The sequence below is a fragment of the Nothobranchius furzeri genome, chromosome 17 (genome assembly GCF_043380555.1).
Source record: "Nothobranchius furzeri strain GRZ-AD chromosome 17, NfurGRZ-RIMD1, whole genome shotgun sequence".
Taxonomy (NCBI): domain Eukaryota; kingdom Metazoa; phylum Chordata; class Actinopteri; order Cyprinodontiformes; family Nothobranchiidae; genus Nothobranchius; species Nothobranchius furzeri.
Window position 1 is genome coordinate 52256484 of NC_091757.1, and position 21457 is coordinate 52277940.

General features: G+C 41.2%; 1 long non-coding RNA gene across 1 annotated transcript in view; it reads right to left on the reverse strand.

The window, feature by feature from the left end:
- Window positions 1–10855: 10855 nt before the first annotated feature.
- The window catches only part of LOC139063646 (uncharacterized), a 44152-nt gene continuing 33550 nt past the window's right edge, over window positions 10856–21457 (reverse strand). The window contains exon 3 of the long non-coding RNA XR_011517023.1: window positions 10856–11294. This is a non-coding gene — a long non-coding RNA (uncharacterized lncRNA). The remainder of the gene's footprint in view (window positions 11295–21457) is intronic.

Sequence of the window (21457 nt, forward strand, 5' to 3'; positions counted from 1 at the left end):
TGGGGTCTTGGACTCCTGCCCTCTCCTGGTACTTCTTGTGCTGCTATACATCTTCGCCTACCCTCCCCCTGCCACATTTGGTGTGGAGTGCGGTGCCTTGGTCTGCCTGAGTGTTCGTGGCTCCCGGGTCAGGGGTTTAAGATTTTTGGAGTCTGCCTGATTGATCCCGGTGGCTGCCTGGAGGGATTTGAGTCCCTGGTCTCTGCTGGGTTCCCAGCGGGGCTGGTTGCCCCTGGGTCCTGGGTTGCTGTGTTCCTGGCTTGGCGGGCTTGGGAGTGGGAGGCTGCAGGCGGGCCTGTGGGCTTGCCGATGATATCTCCCGGGACTCTGCCGGCTGCTTGTTGTGGCCCCCCGGGGCAATCCTCTGCGTCTATCGAGAGGGGGCTGGGGCTTTTCTGGTTACAGTCTCCCTGGGGTCCCTGTGCTCTGGGGCAGCTCCTGGATCTCTGGGACTTGGAGCTCCCTCCATCTCCTACACATCTTTGGGGGGGCAGATCTGTGGCCCCTCACACTCTATTGGATGCTCCTATAGAGAAACCTGACACATACAAGCGCGTGAACGCGCACAGGTGCTCATATGGTGCTCTCATAAGTATGGACTTGGGCATTTTCAAGACATGTCTTAAAGCTGTGGTTGGCACTAAATGCGCTGTGATTTATTATCGTGCGATTGTTCAGCAAAACAATGTTGGTTTTATATTTCCTCTTCAGGTTGATGCAGTGATAGCCTGCTCTTGTTGTATGTTTGTGTCCCTTTTTTGTTTGTTTGTTTTTCTCTTTCTGCAGGTCTAGAAGCATTCAGACATTAATCCTGTTTGCTTCACAGCCAGACAGGACATGGGGGGAAAAAAACAAACAAACTAAAAAATAACCAAACAGAACATTTTAGGTTACTAACATCACACAACTCCTATCATGCATGCTTATATTTTAAAGATTTTCTGTGCAAATCTACTTCAATCAAGTTAGTAATTGGAACATTGCCATATTTTTTTTTTCTGCAACAGCAGCTAAATATTATTCTCCCTAAGCATAACACTAAGATCCAGTCCAATCCAATTTTATTTATTAAGCGCATTCACAAGGCATTACAACCAAACAAGGTGCTGTACACTAAAAATGTTAGTTAATTAAACCGGCGTTATACAAACATGTCGAACACAGATAAAAGATAAAAAGGAAATACAACAAAATTCCCAAAACTGACAGCTAAAAATCAATAAGACACAGGGAGAATAAAAAATTAGAAAAACATTTTAAAAAAGAACCTCAATAGTACGGAAGTTGATATTGTGGAGTCTATTTTTAAACAGTGCAGATGTAAGTGAGGTTCATAATTATGTTGAATAAGCTAGGTTGAAGTAACGAGTTTTCAAGTGTGATTTAAAAATGCTAGCTGTTGGTGCTTGCGTCACTAGCAGTGGTAATGCGTTCCACAGCTTCGGTGCACAGACAGAGAAAGCCTTTCTCCACGGCTTTTTAAACGTGCATTTGGAACAGCTAGGAGGAGCTTATCTTCAGACCTGAGAGCACGCGGCAGGTTGTAGTAATGGACCAGTTCACACAGATATGGAGGAGCTTGATGGTTCAAGGATTTGTAAGTCAGAACCATAATTTTGAAATTTATCCTGAACTGCACGGGCAACCAGTGGAGAGATTTCAGAATTGGAGAAATGTGTTGTCTTCTGTCAGCTCCGGACCAGCTGAAGTCTAGAAAGAGCTGCTTTACTGATGCCATATAAGCAGGAGTTAGAGTAATCCAGCCTTGCAGTGATGAAAGTGTGGACCACAGATTTCAGAAGACGGACACTCAGGATGTGCTTAATTTCGAGATGCGTCTTAGTTGGTAAAAACATGATTTAACTGTGTTAATGACCTGGGCATCCATCTTCAGAGCCTGGTCCATTTTTACTCCAAGGTTGGAGATTACAGAGGATACATTAGGTGAGAGATAGTTGAGGTCAGGTTGATGAGTAGCCGTGGTACTGTTAGGACTGAAAACGATTAAGTCAGTTTTGGAATCATTAAGATGGAGGAAGTTATCAGCTAGCCATTGCTTGACCTCAAGGATACAATCAGACAGAACTTTCGTTGATTGAGTTGGCTTAAATGAAAATTAGATTTGACAGTCGTCAGCGTAAAGATGGTATGAGACAGCGTGCTTTCTGAAAATGACTCCTAAGGGCAGTATAGAGGTTGAACAGTAATGGGCCGAGAACTGAACCTTGTGGGACACCCCAACGTAGAGGCTGTGACTCGGATGAACAGCCATCCAACATGACCCTAGCAGACCTGTTACAAAAGTATGACCTAAACCAATCTAGGGCTGTGCCTGAAATGCCAGCCCAAGTGTGAAGTCTTGTGATCAAAATGTCATGATCGATCGTGTCGAATGCTGCAGATAGATCCAAAAGTACCAGAACCACATGGAAACCTGAATCTAAAGCCAGAAAAATGTCATTAAACACCCGAACGTGAGCAGTTTCAGTGCTGTGCTGTTTTCTAAAACCAGACTGACGTGTCCATTACCTGAAATTCATTTAGATGTTTCATCAACTGTGCATACACTATTTTCTCAAGGACCTTAGATAAAAACGGTAATTTGGAAATTGGTAGATGTGTGTATTAGTAATGCATTTTTTTTGTATGTTGCAGTTACAGCAATAAAACATTGATAAAGATTTTCAGAGAAGAAAAGCAAGCCCCGGGTGAAGATTCTTGTTGTTTTGGTTATTGGCTACCGGCCTAGCTACACATAGCTACATGCTGTAGGGACAGCTTAAATTCACTACACAGGGCAAATTTCTGTTTCGCAAGTTATGCCGAATAAACTAAAATATCTCAGAAACTTTACCTCAAATCTGTCATATTTTGACATTTTGAGAAAGAGGAGAATTAGCCGAAGAGTATGATGTATAATATGTAATATGTGTTGGTATGTAAAAGTTGTGTCATTAAGACTGGAAACGAACGTTGATATTTTCCGATATTACGCTTTAATGTCTATATCAGCTGATGTTATTGATAGACAAATAATACCAAGCATACCTAGATATATATAGTCAGACACATCTGGATATGATTTTTGTCTAACAGCCTCCTGTCACCGTTTTTTCTGATTGTTTATTCAATTCCTGCCTTTGAAGAGGGAGGCCGGGCCGTCCTGACAGCATGATTCCTTAGCTGTCACCACAGTCAAGGTGCAACAGGTAATCTGTGTTAGACTGACCCCAGACATTCGCAAACACATGCACATGTGCACATTTGTGCAAAAGCGTGCACACGCAATCATAAACAAAATATTTCTACCTCGCTGCGCAGAGACGGTTTAGTGATGCCCCAGCGACTCAATGACAGCCTGTCAGTCAATCAAACCCAGCCCACCTCATCTCACCTGTAAAAATGAGTGTCTGTCCGTCTCCAGGGCAGCGATAGGCTGACTGGCCCCGTCAGTCATAGTGTCAGGCAAATGTAGATCAATGGGAGCCTTCGGATGCGGCGCCCTGTAGGTTTGAGCATATTTCTCCACAGTCATGCTCTGCTGGTGGCAGATGCCTCTGAGGATGGACCCGGCTTCAGAGTAATATGACCGGGCACACACGTCAGTGGAAATAAATATGGATCTAAGCACATGAATGACTATGGATGTTGACACCAGGCAAAATGTGAGAAAACACACGAGACTTTTATCAATTTCACTTTATTTTATATGCACAGCGTGCAATGGAGCTGTGCAATAAATCAGGGTGTGACAGAATTAATTTGTGCATAAACAGATGAATAAATAAGACTAAATGAATATAGTTATTTCTTCCAGCTAATGCATTTAACAGATCAACTGAATTCTAAGGGATTTATGACATAAGCAGTGGAAGTTCTGCACTTATTTTAATCTGAGCATCTATTATATAAAATATTTGTCTGCATAAGTGTTCAAATGGTGCTTTACGGTGAAAAGACATGAAATGCTGCACAAAGAAGCAAATTTAAAGGATTTCAGATTACTTTAAGAGGTCACTTAAACGTTGCTTATTCTATGACTTCAACATCCCATTTAAAGAAAACATAATTGGTCTGGGAAATAAAATCAGAGCACAAATGACTTTGATTTTCCTTTTCAGCACTGGTTTTTGTCTGAAACGTACTTTTCTTTCAAACTAAACTCTGCCTGACCTCTTTATCCCCTTTAAATTCACCGTTCTGTTCCATAAAATTATACGTGGACCTCGGTCCTTCGCTGCTGTGAGGCACAAAGTCTCATCAAATGACAGAAAAATTATTCATTACCTCAAGGTAAAGGCAGTGAGTCCACAGTCTTGGGATTCATGCTGCCTGGAAAGGGATTTTCTCTTTTTTCATGCTCTCCGGGTAAAATCAGTGAGACTCAGTTCAGTTAGATATTTGCTCCTTTTTCAATTAATTTCTGATTTGAGACACTTGATGCCTCTAAAGGATTTAATGCTAAAATAACGATTGACGCAGCTTGCATTTTTCATCATGTGACTTTTTAGCTTCATTTATTCAGGGCCTTTCTGCTATATATTCAGTTTAATAAGTAATTAAAAAAAATGCTTAAAGGGTCATTGACTAAATGATTGAAGTGAGTTTATTTGAGGGTTCCCCTAAATATTTGTAGGATTTTTTTTCCCTAAGCAATTGTAATGATTTAATTTACATGTTATTTAATGAGCCATAAGACATAAGATTCCATAGTAAATATGAAATCAACCTTATAGATCTGTGGGTACTGTTTAACCAGAAGATTGGAACTTTTTATTGCAGGGATTAGATAACAGCTTCGTATTCACTCGGAGACAACAGAAGAGAGAGTCGGATTTATTACTAACAAATTAAACTAGACTGACTTTAACACTAAATGTATGGTGTAACTAAGGTGAATGAGATGGAGAATGGTGTGATGTGGAATGTTGCTCAGAACCAGCAAATCAGAAGAAACGATTAGTTCTGATGGGAAATGAAGGTGATGTCTTTGCACTAAGCTTTGGTTAGGAGATTCATAAACACATTCAACGCCATTTCGCCGGCCTACATACCCTTAGCCGAAGTCCCCGTTAGATCAGGAATGTCGATGTCCAGCTTGGCCTTCTCTGGAACCGAAGCCAGTAGGAAAAGCAGCGGTTGCCGACCAGACCAGTCTTTGAGATACTTCCGGGTCACAACAGTTTTGCTGGCATCTAGTGAGACCCAAACCTGGGTCGTGATGGTTCAGCTTTTATTCTGAAAGGAACCGTTGCAGCAGTTGGAACAACAACAGATTTTATCCAGCTTGTCGTTGGTTCTTATGGCTGAAGAGGAAAGTTACGGATTGGCCACTCCGACAACTTCTCTAGAACGCTTTGAACCGGTGTTAAAGATGACGTGGGCATAGTTTTATACTTCAGATGTTTTGGTTTATGGTCGAATGAAAAGATGACAGATTTACCAAGCACCACCAAAACCACTCCTCCGTCAGATCTGGCAGATTCTGATTGGATCAGTGAAAGCAATGTGTCATGTCTTAACGCTACGTGAGATCAGTCCTAGTGGAAACATTTAAAGTCATATTTCTTATTATATTCTATAGGATTATAATAAAGTAATTAATATTTTGATTTCACAGATTGGTCACATCTTATTAATGACTAACACTTGGTTTGATTAGCTTTATTAAAATAGAGTTCTTTGATTTATTAAAAGGAGAGAGTCCTTTCTTCATTCTTCTCTTGAGCTGGAAAGAAAGCAGTTTAGAAGCAAATGCATGAGACCTTGAGGCCATATCTCATGCAGACTAGTTCTGTGTCAGAGGAGATGGGGAAAACAGTCATTTCATTCTGTTACACAATTTTCCAATTTTTGCCATTACAATCTGTTTCAGCACCAAGAAACCTTTTTTTCCCTAAAAGCACAAACAAGGCTACTAATGGTGTACCACCCAGGGGCGCCGTAAAGCGGTGAAAGATTAGGAAGATTCTAGGGGCCCACAGCCATCAGGGGCCCAAAAAAGTTTCAAAGTTGAATAAAAAATAAAGTTTAAAAACCACAAGTACTTTACTTTGCAGTATTTTTTCTCATTTAAGACATTAAACAAACAATCTTTTAGTCTTTATGAAATGTGTATTTATTCAGAGGTCCCCACTTTATTTTGACTAATTAATTTGAACCCTCCCTCCTCCTAACTGCACAAAATTGTACAGTCCACCTGGCCAAGGGGCACGTAGCAGGCCAGGCTAGCTCACTTAGCAGACAGACAGCAGAGTGCGCCAAGGCTGCAGTAAATATGTCTGCAAAAACAAAGTCTGGGTTACAGAAAAGGAAAGAAAGAAAGGAGAAAGGACAGGCAGAAGAGAGGGCGTCCGTATGTCACACAGTTTTTCTCAAAGAAAAGTGGGTTTGGTTGAGTGGTTAAATTAAACCTGTTTGCTAGCTCTGATATCCACAATGAGAGGAACTATGTTTCATCTAATTATGGTAAATGGGTTGTCGTCCTTGTCCCTTCCAGAATCAGCAGCTGATGATATGTCAGCAGGTGTCCCCTCACAACCCAATGAACCTCAAGAAGGTGAGCAATGTAGCATGTTAGCTAGCAGCCTCATTTAAGAGGGTCTGTGGGAATCACTTAAGGCTCTCTTCTCTATCAGTACTGTTACAAAGGAATATAAAAAGGCTATTTTTGGTGATAAAGACATTGTTTTTCCACATAACGATAATTATATATATCAAACAGTAAAAATGCATAGATTGTTTTTGAACTGGGCAGGTTGAAGCATTGTTATTTAGTCCGTCACTAAGTATGTCTCTCAGGAGCATTATTAATCATATCACTGTAAATAATAAATCTTGCTGTGTACAATCAAGGCTGAATATATTTTTAGCTGTTTTTGTTGTTGTTGAGAAAAATGGGTTTCTAGAGACTTATATACGTATTCATGCAAAGTTGTCCAACTTTAAAATTTTATGTAACCCTAACTGACTCCGGTTTGAACTGTGTGCTTATTCATTTTGTGTCTATGATGAAGCCATGGAGACTTAATAAAGAAGTCACCTTGTGAGCAGTGAATCCTTAATTTTTGTCAGTCATACAGAAATACTTGATTTCAAGAGGAAAGACAGCTGAAAATGTAGTTATGTAAAGCTTTGACACAACATGGAAATTTAATTAGATATCCAAATTTGAATTTTATCATCAAATACAATTTTAGAATAAACACATTTTAAGGGCGTAAAAGGGAAAAAGAGATTAACACCTTTCAGCATGTGCATTTCCTGCTTTTTCCAGCAGTGATATTGCTAATTCTGTTGAAGGAAATTCACTGTTTAATGAGAGACAGTTGGTGAAAATTATATGTAAATAAGTAAGAATGCATGTAGACCTACATAATTGAGCAAAACTGAAACAATAAAAGTATGTATATTATATTTTTTTCTCCCTTCAAATCTGGGAGGGTGGAACCCCAGCTCCAGCTATGGACGAGCCCCCAGGGGTAGGGCTGCAACTAACGATTATTTTCATAATCGATTAATCTGTCGATTATTTTTTCGATTAATCGATTAATCGGTTTGTTATTGTTTAGCTATTTAACCTATACAAGTGATGTATGCATTTCAGTTAAGAAAAAAAAATAAGAGAATTGTGCAGTTGACTGCAATCTATTTTATTGCACATGAACACAGTCAGCAGTATAAAATGAGCTAAACAGTGCAAAATATCAGTCCAGAATAATTTTTTAGCATTAGCTGGAAGCCTGCTCCTTCCACCGTGGATAGTGGCCTCATGTCTTTTACCAGCATGTTTAGAATAGAGTTTGTAAGTGGTATGAATTGCTGGGGGGTGAGTGTCTTGTTCCCCATGTAGTTGTCCATCATTGCTTGTTTTTTTTCTGCATAAGAAACACAAATAGACTGAAATAAGTACACATATAAAATAAAGCAGCACACACACTACAACACTAAATCAATATATTATTTGAATTAATTAACAATATACAGTGATCATTTATTTTGAGGGTTACGTTCTACAAAATAGCCCGCAACAGGAGATATTCAGAAAAGTCTAATTTTTTTTTACTATTAAAAAGCTCTGAGTAAGAAGCTCATGAGGTTTTTACTTTGAGTCAGGAGTGTTTAAATTAGCTAGAGAAATGTGAAAAATGTTTATTTTGTGTAATACTGTTTAAGAAACATGATAAAAATGTGTTGTGAGGCGTTTTACAGCGTTAGATAGTAAAACAGCCTTTTAATAGTAAAAAAATGACTTTTTCTGAATTTCTCCTGTATTTAAAAATTGAAAGCGTACAACTATGCTGCGTTATATTCACCTGGACACAGCTCGTCTGTATATTTTTCTCCGCGGAATTGTCCTTTTTTGAATGAGGAACATAGTTATGGGTTTGTGCCGTTTTTCTCTTAACGAGAAACAGACGTCTTATAAACAGACGTGCTGAATTTGGCAAGCGCATGATACACAACACGGAGATTCACGATTGCATCTAGTCAATCAGAAGTAGAACACCGTAGACTGACGCGGCATAAAAACACGTTTAACATTCACTATAACAAACTCAGCTAAAACACTAAGTCCAGCTTGTTTATTTTCTGTTACTTACCGGGCTGGCTCTTCCAAATGACGGCTCACTTGACCGCGGTGCTCTTCCTCTGCTGCATCAGCCCCCACGTTTTCGTCTCAAATGTTCACTTAGGGACGTCGTGCTTCCGTGCCATGCTAGATGGTTTTTGTATATTTTGCAGGTCACCCGTCTTTACAAGGCATCTAGAGTGAAGTGCTCCCATACTCGTGAGGTTTTTGTCCGGGGTTTCTCTTCAGTTTTGTCGCTTCTATTTTTCTTCCGTATTTCCTCTTGTTCCGCCATCTCTCACAGCAAGATGAGCGTCAGTAACGTGATACGTCATGAAAACCGAGGGCACTCATTGGCTCATTTCTTCTTCTACGGCTCCACTGGTAGATCAGTAGCTCATTACTGCCACACACTGGCGGCAAATTTAACAGCTTGTAACCGATGTCAGATTGTGGTAAAAATAGACTTTATGCAGTAAAATATGATTATTAAACAACTAATCGATGACTAAAAAAGTTGTTAACTATTTTAATAATCGATTATAATCGATTAAATCGATTAGTTGTTTCAGCTCTACCCAGGGGGCCCAACTTGATATTTTTTCATGGGGCCCAAAATCTCTGGCAGCCCCCCGGTACTACCTGTTGCATTATGGTAAACGGGGGGGGGGCATTATTTATCCCAGAGTAGGATTTGTTTCTCCAGTATTGAGTGAAAACCATAAAAAGTAATCCAAATACAAAAAGTGCACAAACAGAACCAGCAAAGGAACAGAACACACATTATCACAACCAAGGGGCGAACCTCCATTAGAGGTCAACATATAGTGAGAGAATATTAACTGATATGAGTATAAAACAATACTTTTGATGAATATTTTTAACTTTCTAGACTAAAAGAAAGCTAAAACAGGATAGCCCCTCGTCCTGCTTCATTTATGTGGTTTTTAAATTACTATTTTGGAGCAAACTTCATGAAAGAAAAAAACCTGAAGGAGTTTCACCTTATTGTGAAATTGCTAATGCTACTGGTTAGCTTCTACTAGCTGTGATGTGCTCTACTCTCTCCTGGCCACTAAATCAACAACAACCTTCCCCGTCCCGAGCCAAGGCGGGCGATTGTTGATCTTCCAGTGTGACGTCGATCTCTGTAGCTATTTTGGACCTGAGAGTTTCTTCATCTATTTTCTTTTGGTGGCTAATGCAGATAAAATGGGTGTAGGAGACTATTTTCACATTCATCCTGCATGTGAAACTCGTTAAAAAAACAAGTCTCACCTTTTAAAAGTTACTGAGGATTTCCATAAAACAAATTCCTTAATGTACTTTTCTAGGACGCTAACTGATCATCACTAAGTTCACTCGGTAATCAGGTTTGCGGCCACACGCCTACAAACTGGTTGCAGGTGGGAAAATTGCCCTGAGTGTGCTGAGGTGCCACGCTGAACGGTGTGAGACAAGCTGCCAGGCGGATCTGGATGGATGAGGTTCACACCAGCTAAACTGTGTCCCTGAGGAAACTCTTATGTAAATCCCAAACTCAAACTCTCTTCTCAAAGCGGACTAATTGCCCTCCTTGGCCTAATCACACAAACATGGATGAATACTAAACTTCTTTGCCCCTTTCTTTTGACCTTAAACTTGCCCTCTGTTTCCCTACCCACACCTTTTATGCTCTTAGCCACTCAACTCGCTGCTCTTCCTTTCCAACAGATGCTTCTACTCTTCCTTCCTCACTTCCTACAACTCGTTGCTTGTTTTTCAAGAGGGAGGTGAAAGACACTGACGGGCCACTTCAGGGACCAAAGGCATGAGGTAATCCCACCAGGATAGCTTCTCCTTTGTCCAACATCTTAAGACTTCCCACAGCTCCACGTGGGAAAGTAAGACCACCGGTTTGCATTCAGCAGAAGACACTGGACTGAGTAATCATGTTGACAGGTGGAGGGGAACTCTTGTGTTTGCCGAGGAAAACATGGCAAAAAATGTATTGTTGCCGAGTACCCTTGAAGGAGCTGCCGCTTGCCAGTCCTGCTACAGCGAGTATGTGAGTGATGAGAACTCCTCTGGGCATGTTTTTCAGCTTGGCTACCACATCTCGAGACAAATGTAACAGGAAAAGGAACAATCTCTAATGAGAACCACCAACTCTTGCCCAGTAGCTTTCCTTTTAAGCGGCGTCAAGGCAAAACAAATTTAGTTCACAGATATTGAGAAGACGAACCAGAATTAAAAATGTTTTACACCTGTATAAAAAAAATTACACAGCTAATAGGACATAAATCCTGGAAGTTTCCTCAAGTCTGCCTGAGGAGCATCATTCTGCATCCGTGCACCAATTTATTATGTTTGTCTTTACACCAGCTGCACAGGAGAAACACCCAAAGCGTTCAAAAACTGAAAAATATAACTGAGTCACGTAATGAAATGAAAGTCATGAATGATCTTAATCCCCAAAGGAAAAAGGAAACTGTTGCTGAAAAATCTCAACAGTTTTTTTTTTAACCACAACAGTATCTGCTAAAGATTTCCCACGCCTCCCTGCACAAAGGATGGGATGTCCGCTCTACTTCTTGCAGCTCTGCTGACATCTCAGCTGTGTCACTCCTATGAGGAGCCGATCTCACCATCTGGTCAACAGGTCTGTGAGGAGACACAGCTTTTCGTTCAGACAATGGCTGCCAGTCGGATGATTAAGAAGGCACAAGCAACTCTGCTGAGTCTGGAGATGAAGAAAAACAGGGAGGGAGCAGACAGATTTAATCTGAAGTGAAAGTGAGATACTCTGAAAAAATGAAGCAGCTGAGTTGAAATCACGACACTTTGGGAATGTAGAACTTATATATTAAAACCCTAGTCCTCCATAGGTGAACATCATGTGTACTTTAACCCCCCCCCCCCCCCCCATCCAAAAATCTTGGCCGTTCTCCAGAAGCTCAGCCAGACGAGTCTCCAGGCCTCTTTTTTACTGATTGCCTTACAAGAGTCCAATCATTGCCACAGATGACATAATATTTTCCATGAGTGTAATTATGCTGTTGATTAAACCACAGACCACGTTTTAACAATGCCAGTTTTTATTTTTGCGTAGACAATGCTGCTGCTAGGTTTCTCTGCTGTCAAAGCAGATCAGGTTGGATTTATCTGCATCTCAGCGGGTTGATGGAGATCTGATCCACTGGCTGCTGAGCATAGAAAAAAGGATGGAGATAAAGAAACTGGATAGATAGGAGATATAACTTTATCACGAGTGTGCTAGTTGTTGGTGGCATGGTCATGGATTGTAGGATGTAAGAACATAATGGCTCTGCACTTTTTTTTTGTTCAGAAGTGAAGCCAGATCAGATTTACAGTTGCTACCATTTCCAGGGTTTAGTTGGAAACAACTGAACTTTCTTGTTTTCCTTGAAGATGTTTCTCTTCATCCAAAAAGCTTCTTCCGAAACTTACGTTGGGAGTAAAGCCAAGTTTATACTTCTCCGTCCGTGCTGCTTTTGATGAAGTTGAAGAAAGCAGCATCCTGAACGACCACAGATTTGTTGTTTCTGTCACTTTAGCTCAATAGCTAGGAGACTGGGCTCTACTCCACCCTTGCATGCCTTTGCAACCACGCATAATCCTGTTGCGTCTCTGTACCTCCGCAGACGGAGAAGTGTAAACTAGGCTTAAAAGGAACCCAGGTTACAAAACTTAGTGGTTCTTCAAAAATGTTATAAAGTGGTGTAAAAAAACCCTTAATGCCTTAATTTTTATAAAATTTGTAAAAATAGTTTAACTCGTAGTTCGCCATTTTCGTTAGCGTCGCAATGCACTCTGGGTAGTGACATCATATGGTTGGGTAGTGACATCATATGGTTGTACCTGGGTTGCACCGGCCGGCTTTGGGACCCTGTAGTGACTGTTCAGCGACATAAACATGTCGTCTGTTCAGCCTTTTCATTTTGAACCAGAGGGAAACATTGATGACATCACTGACGATGTTTCACAAAACAAGCCTCAACATGAAGAGCAAGAAGGGCGGGATGAAGCGAGCGCAGGACAAAACCGGTGGTGTATGTGCGGCAAATGCGTCTCCATGGTAACAGAGAGGGAAAGTGTTGTCGAGAGCTCACATTTGTCGGAAGTTAACGGTAAGCCATCGCGTGATCAAACTTATTCAACCATGATTTTGGAGAATATTTGAAAATGAAATAATCTTGATTTTACTACCGAGCTTTAGGGCTGCAACAAACGATTATTTGGATAATCGATTAATCGGATGGGGTCTCGACACGATTAATCGATTAATCGGATTACATGGGGAAATTTTTAAAAACTGCTAGGGAAACGTTATTTCTCTCCTTCCTTCACTTTATTTAACACAACATTATTAGAAAACAGTTCAATAGCAGAAAAACAACATGCCATCACCTAAATTGTCTTATAAGGTGTATAGACAGAGACCCTAAGCTACATCTATCTGTGACCTAAAATGCTTGGTCCAAGTTAAACAGCTTAAGGGCAATTCTCATCTGTTTTGTTTGATCTCATCTGTTGACATTTATTTTAAATGTAATTAAACATAGGCTGTGAATTAATCAAAATTGATCACTATTTCCAAAAATGACTGAAAAAATACCAAATAAAACAAAAGTAAATGAATGCCATTCTCCTTGCGATGATGCCCTGGGCAACTGCCATAAAGTCACATCAAGAAATGCTGCTGATCATTCCAATGATCCCAAATAGACTCACATTAGGCCACATGAAAGCAACTGAACCCAAAAATATATTAACCAGTATATAACTGCACTCTCACACAACACCCCTGCAGCAACAGTTAGGACTCCTCCCTCCCTTTTAAAAGCGTTTTTGCTTCCGAGGACATTGTGGTTGTAAAACCACATGCTAGTAGTCTGGCCCCGGTGTGATCAACCAGTTTCTGCGGGAATGTGATGGCGGAACCAGGGCCAGATTAACACTTTGTTGTACCCTGGGCAACAATATTCAAGGGCTCCATCATCACGACCCGAGGATCACCATAATGTGGTCACATACAGAATATTTTACTGTAATATGCAGTAAATATACTCAATACTTGAATGCCTGACAACACGTAACCCGCCCAGAGTAACCTTTGACCCACCTCGTGTGGACTGACCAATGAGGAGAGGGTCTTAACTTGAGGCCCTCTCTTCATTGGTTAGTCTGCATGAGACTGACTCTCAACTGACGTTCAGTCGTAGGCAGCAAAGCGTCTCTGTGCAGCGCAAAAGCCCAGGTGGACAGTTTGTTTAATGTAGGGGAGATAAATCTACCTACATTTTACTTTGTTTTCTTGTTTTTATTTAACTATTTTCCTGTCCTGTCTGTCTCTCATCTTCCTGCATCTCCTCATAATTCTCCAGAAAATCTGTTGCCTGGATTCTTACTTTTTCACCTCATCAGTTACTTTTGAGCAGATCAAAGAGATCTCCTGACCGCAAAGCGGAGAGCGCGTTTTCGATGCTGCGTGAGGTGAAATCACCACAGCACAGGTGATGAGCTCCGCAGCAGAGCGCTTCAGGCACAAATAAGACAGAAAATAGAGAACATGTGCAGACAAGAACGATCGTGTGCTAATTATAGTTTTTTGGTTGCGCCACTTTGAGAATGGACCGTGCGCTGGAAGCAGCTGCCTGGATCGCTGTGCAACAATGTGGAACCGGTTCGCAGCAGCGCAAGTCTGCAGGCTCTCCCTCGCGCTGATCTGCGGCTCTCCCTCGCGCTGATCTGACTTGCTCTGGTCTGCGCGCAATGGTGGGCGGGAAGGGGGGGGGCGCTTTTGGAAGAGTTGTGCGACACAACGAATCGATGACGCAATTCGTTGCCAACGCTTTTAGTAATCGATTTTCATCGAATTCATCGATTCGTTGTTGCAGCCCTACCGAGCTTTTACATCCACAGGAACTTGTTTTCTGTATGACTTAAAGAGCAAGTCTCCCCCTACAAGAAACTTACTTCACTCCCACTTCATGTTTGAAAAATGCAACAAATGCTGTTGCTTGGCAGACCGAGAGGGCGGAGCCGCTAACAAATACACACACACACACAGGCTCACAATGGAATTATGACATCATACCAGATGACATCATAGCATACCTCTTAGCCAATAGCGGTGGCAGATTTAAATTCAAATACTGTGCAGAATTTTTCCCTGACGACGGCGCAACACTGACAGTTTTAGGCAGAATATTTGAATTTTAACCAAGATGCACTGAACTGCCAAATTATTGACGACACATGTCTGCAGCATGATTAGACACACATTTATATAGTTTATTAGCAAAAAAAAAAAAGTGATTTGGGGTGACTTGCTCTTTAAGTGTTGAAATCCTTTACAAGCATGTTTATTTGATGTAGAACCTTTAACCCAGTCATTTCCCTTTTGATCAAATGCATTTTTGGGAGGAAGCCTTGGGCAAGAGGCAAACATCATAACCAGTTAACATAAAGGAAATTAACATTTTTTGAACATATTCAAAGTAGATTAACTTAAAGTTTGGTTTGTAGTTTATTTCACGCATTAGGTGACAATCTAAATTCTTACTTGCGAATGTAAACTGGCTGAGTCTATATGTGGTAATTTCCATCTTTCTGTTTTGAAAAACAAGTCCAATGGGAACTCATGATCCCAAAGGTAGTTTTGAATAGAAACACATACCAGCATCATGAAGACCACCATAGTGTAATGATCCACTGGCAAGACCCGGAAATTCAGCCACACAACACAGGATAAGCAGTAAAAGATGTTTTATTGAATCAAACTGAGGATGGTTGCATGGGATGAAAAAAAAACCACTTGGAGGAGCTGCAGAGAGAGAGAGAGAGCAGGTGAGGGACTGATTTCTTGAATGTTTCCAGAACCAGAGAGATGACAGAGCTGCTTAACTAACCAGCAATGGAGTTTGGCAGCCAGGAATTTAAGCAGGAGGGACGTCAGACAGCATGGGGTGGGGGTTTCTTTCCGTGTGGGAAGTGGAGGGAGGAGAGTCGAGGCAAAAATGCTCACAGGGGGCGAGGTCCAGAATTCACATGAAACGCACAAGGCAGGCAAGAGGTCATATGAGGAGGTAGAGATTTGAATACTTGCAGTTGGATTAGGCAGGTCTCGGTGGTCAATATCCAGAAAACGAGTCAGGTATCCGTGAGGCAGAAAGGCAATTAGGATCCAGGAAGGGCAGAGCAAGAGGCGAGGTCAGGGGCATAAACTTGGTCAGAACAGAAGACAGGAACATGAACTTGGTATTGGATAGATGGCTGGATATCTGCGGCAGAGAAGCACACAAAATAATCCGGCAGAGAGGACAGGGAGGTGGAGGGTTTAAATAGTGAGGGGAGCAGGTGGAGATAAACCAGGTCAGGCACAGGTGAGCATGACGATCCCAATGAGTGCAGGTCCCAGAGAAGAGCAGCATTACACATAGAACTTCAACATGGTGAATCAGGGGGCTACAGTTGGGAACTTTGTTGCCTCACAGCACAAAGGTTGCTGGTTCAAACCCTAGCTCTTGGCATTCTGCATGGAGTTTGCATATTGTCCCCATGCGGGTGTGGTTTGTGGATTTCAAGATTTCATAATGGATGGGCTTCGTACAAGATGATGTGATCTATGATTATTAAATGAAGACATTTTGTGACGTTTTAGCAGTTGATACAAAACATGTTAATGAAGTTATTTGTATAAAATCCCTGTCGAAGTGATTTCAGTAGTTTTAATCTTTAACGAAACAAGCTGGCGCACCCCCCCCCCCCCCCCCCCCCCCCACACACACACACACACACTCAGCTCAGACTGCTATCTGCTGAGAAGCTCTGATATCTTGGAGGGGATCGGAGTAGAGCTGCCGATCCTCCATCAGCAGCTTTCTGTTGCAAGTTAAATGCCTGTATTTGATATAGCGCCCTCTAGAGTTCTACAACCCCCCAAGGTGCTTTACAACACAATCAGTCAGTTACCCATGCACACACACATTTACTCAACGGTGGTAATGAGCTACATCGTAGCCATAGCTGCTCTAAGGTGCACTGACAGAGGTGAGGCCGCAGGGCACTGGCGCCAACAGTCCCTCTGGCCACCACTAGCAGACAAGATAGGTCGTGTCTTGCCCAGGGACACAACTGCAACAGACTGAGAGAGACTAGAACCTGCAACCTTGAAATTACGAGACGGGCACTCAACTCCTCTTCGACTGTTGCCCAAATGAGATGTGGTTTGTATTTTACTTCCCCCGTTTGTGACGCCCTCTCTGAAACGACTTGTTTCAGGCACAAAAATTCCTAAAACTAAACACGTTTGGAGTGTTTATAGAGGCAGGAGAGCCACACATGGCAGCACAAAAAGATGCTGAAGAGGAGTTTTGCATAATATGTCCTGTTTGAAAGTCACAGATATTTAAAATCAGATCAACTACATTTGTATAATCTTTACGTTAGATCTTTTATACACACAGAAACGGTGTACACGCCCAGTGGGCAGCCATAGATGCAGCCTCCAGAGAGAAACTCGAGGATCTGTTGTCTTGCTGTGTCAACGACGGGAACAGGACAGCACTCATTATTCGCGGCTCTGGTTGCATTCTCCATGCAGGGAACAGAACTATAAAGCTTTGGGTCCTGAGCAATCTCCCTAACCTCTATGCCTCTAACTTTAGCGGAGATCACCCATGCAGTCCTTCACTATGCAGTAAAGAAACACACATTTGAAGAATTTCTAAAGGATCAACACAACTGACTCACCTGGATCACATAACCCAAAGATATTCTTGTCAAATATCTTTAATGTGCCTCAATAAAACAATATTAGGTTATAAACGCAGCTAAATCAAAACTTTTTGTCAAATCTTCGGGGGTGATTGGTGCAATATAAAATGATCAACCAAATTTATTCTCTTCTTCCAAATCACAGAAAACAACAAGCTTAGCATGTGCTCTCTGCAGAGAACAATGATCCAATAACTGGATTAAAATGATGTTGCTGTCGTCAGTTCATGCAATAACAATGTTAATATCAAAAGCTAGGAGCCACAGGATGAAGTTACAGATTAAAAGTGTTTATCATATTTCAATATTATGATCCTTTGTTACCCCGCATCTCTTGATTGCCGAGGCGAGTGCAGCAACTCTCATCTCTGATGCTCTTCTGTGTGTTAATGAGAGAAATATAAAGTTTAAATTCTGGCCTCAAGTGACACGTTGAAGAAAGGCCTTAATAGTGTTTTTGCATTAGGCAGATTAAACCATCATTCTCAGCGTTCTACCTTCATTCTTCACCTTGCCTAATGAGCTGCCACTGACAGAGAATATACCATCACCCTGAGTAAATCAACAGCTTCTGCTGCTGCTGACCAAACCTTTTCATCCACACCATGCGTGCGAACGTGTGCACGATCAGGCTCCACATGCATCTTGCATCTTCTCTACTTTAATCTCCTGTTCTGCTGGAAGATTGTGTCACTCCCACAAGTCTCAACTCTTAATCTGGAGCCTTATCATCCTGTTCCAGCAAGAGTGCTGACACGCTAAGTTCCTCTGTAGGTTGCTTTTAATGTCAGTTTGAGGTCATTTCTCTTGATATGGTGCCTTAGAACTCCTGCTTGCCCAGTAGGGGCCTGGCGTTAGTCTCCTCAATCATAGCTGAATTTACTATCCAAGGGGGAACCGACTCCATATGCTACCGAGCCTCTCCCTGTGTTTAGCCTGCTAATCCCCACAGGAGATGGGAAGCAGCAGACCATGGTAATACGGATGGAAAGAAGGGAAAGATGTGGGAGGATGGAGGGATCGAGAGGCAACTCTGAGGAGTGAGGAGCATCAGCGTCAGCAGTGAAGGTGGCCCCAACAAATCAGCGACAGTGGGGATGAAAACTCCAAGCCACAGCACTTTTCCTGAAGTATCTGCTATCAGATAAGCTGAGAGATTTAGTTAAGACTTCATATTTAGAGCATGGCTTAGGCTGTGAGACGACGTCTTAACTGTGGTGATGCCAATGTCACATTGTGCCCTCTGTGCTCCGTTTGTCAAACAGGATTTATCGACATTTATGTAGCCAGAACACGGCACGCCTTTCCCAGATTATCAAAGCCAGCACACAACACTTCTTTTAAAACTCTAAAATTTCAGATATGCCACTGTAAACCTAAAAGTTCAAAATAATCAAATATATTGAGTAGATAAAACTCATAATTTAAAAAAAAAGTTTTTAGAACTCAGATGTGTTGAGCTTGTTCAACCTTTTCCTTGTTTTAAGTTAATTAATCTGAACTATTTATTTTTAAGTAAACATAACTTAAATTAATCAATATATGACAACTTAACTTAAATTAGTAATATTAACCAAAAATGATTGATTTATTGTTTTATGTTTCTATATATTCCATTCATCTTTACGTCAACCCTAACGTGTGTTTGATTAACAGACTTGTATATTATTTTAAATATTTGTGGATTTACAAGAAAAACAACCACAAACTAGCAATTTTGTTGGATTTCAGGAACAATAAACAACTGGTGGGGCAGGTGCATTGTGGGTAGCCATGTTTTCAGTTATTTTGCTCTATTTTGGGGTGTTTATGCATGTTTATTGTGGATGATTGTTGTTCGCAGTTATTATTTCGTTCAGTGTTGCAGATGTGGTGTTACTTTTTGTATCATGTTGGCACCAGAAGTGAGGAGGTTGGTCAAAGTAATGCTGTACGGCTGTGCCGTCCCATTGTTAATAATACTGTGGTTGTTCACACCAGATGCTCTTGACTTGACTTTGTTCCACTTTCATTGGCTGTTAGCATTTATGGGTGTGTGAGTCATGATCTGGTGTTAGTTACTGCCTTCACCAGCCTGCCACATTGTCATTTTTAAGTAAATTCAACTTATTTGGGTTAGGGTTTAATAGGTCCACTTAGAGTTCATATAAGTAATAATATTTAAAGGGACTTTATGGAGTTTTGAATTTTTATGCTCACCATTGCCCCCTCAGGCCAAAAGCGTAACGGCAGCTTCAATAGTAGGCTCGTGCACGAGGCGCGCATGCTGTACGTACACACTCCTTAACGAAAATAACAGCTGAGACAGTCAGCTTCATGTGTGTGTGTGTGTGTGTGTGTGGCCCGGAGGACAGAGGACAGGAGAATGCGCAGCTAATTAATTAAATCATTTGGTTCTGTACCTTTCTCTTCAGCACAGCCGACAAAGGTTTATGATGGGTCAGTCCTCCTGCATGCTCAGATCATTCCCTTCCCTTGCTTGAAAAATTGTTCCAAAATGAAAGTTAAACCCACATCTTTTTTATCTGTGAATTCAATGCCGTTCGGCGAGTCTCAAATAAAAATGTGGGCATCTTACTGTAAAAAAATATACCATTAATGTAAAAATTCAACTCAACATAAATTACATGCACATCAAGAATCAAACCCGGATCTTCTGCACAAGATTCCAACACCTAACTAAGTGAGCTAAAGCGCCAGTAACATTCTTTTTATCTGTAACTTTTATATCCTAGATGACGGCTGAAACAACGTTCAACGAACAGTTCAGAGCAAAAATGGCTATTTTGTTGCTAATTTGCAGGAAATATCTAGAAGAAAGTAGCTAAGGGTCCTCAGAAATGTAGCTAGGTTCATCACTAGGCGTTAGGAACAGCGACAAAGGCGCTGAGTTGGCACTACCTCTCTCTCTGCTGCTAAAGCTACGGATAGCAAATGCTACGGGCTATGCCTGAGCGTGAACGCGCATGAAGCAGCCTGCTCGACCCGAGCATCTCTCTTTTTCTGTGATTTTACAGAAAAACAGGCAATCACAGTAAAAATGCCAGGGCTCATTCTACAGGACCAGGGCATTGCAGGAGAATGTATGAAGAAGACATTTATTATTTCTATACATGTTGTCGCTGTCAAACTTCCATAATGTCCCTTTAAGTTAGTAAAAACATGTAATAAAGTTCTAATAAAATAAAATAAGCAAGTTTAGTGAAATTAAACTTTGTAAGTTGCTTAAGTACCAAGTTATAGGTTGGAGGTAGTTAAATGCTTTGATTTTATTCAGGTCATATTTTTTAAGTTATGGTAAACTTATAGTTTTTTGATAAGTTAACTTAAAAATTATTAGATAATACGTTTCCTCATAAATTTTGAGTTCAGTGAACTTATTCGGGGTTACAGTGCATCACATAACTCAATGATTGGGCTATTTCAGAGGGATGATGACAGGTAATGGTTTCAATGGTTTCAGCCGGCTGTGAAGCATGACTACAGCCGTCACCATTCCGATGTAAGTGACTGGCAAGTTTAAAAGTGCCATTCTAGTGTTGATGCTTGTATAACTTCAGGTGAATTGATGTGCATTTGGGTGTTCCAAACTAGACGTTCTGCCAAGAAACATTCTTAGATTCAGTACACAGAGTGACTTATGGTTTGAGTAACGCGGCAGGATGATGGAGAGGGCGCGCGCGGCGTGTTTGCATTAAAGCAACAGACGCAGAAGTGCATGTGTTTTAGTGAGTGCCCTCATTGCCATTGTTCTTTTTGTTTGTAAGTAAATGCGATTCATCACAACGGCCAATGAGACAAGAGAAGACGACTAAATCTAGAGTATAAAAGCACAACAAATACATCACAGTAAGACTGTCACCATATGGCTCAGCAGCGAAGCTGTGATGCATCATGTCATTCTGCTAACAGCACTCCAGTGTGTGTGTGTCCAGGGCTGTGAAAGTGTGTGTTCCTTAATGGTTAGTGATAATACGTAATAAAGACGCATAGAATGAGATTCAGTTTTCTTAGTGAGATGCATCCTGGATGAATGGCTTCGCAGACCTTGACCAAGGGGATTTCTAGCCGAAAATAATGTTGCGTCTCAGTTTCCAATAAAAC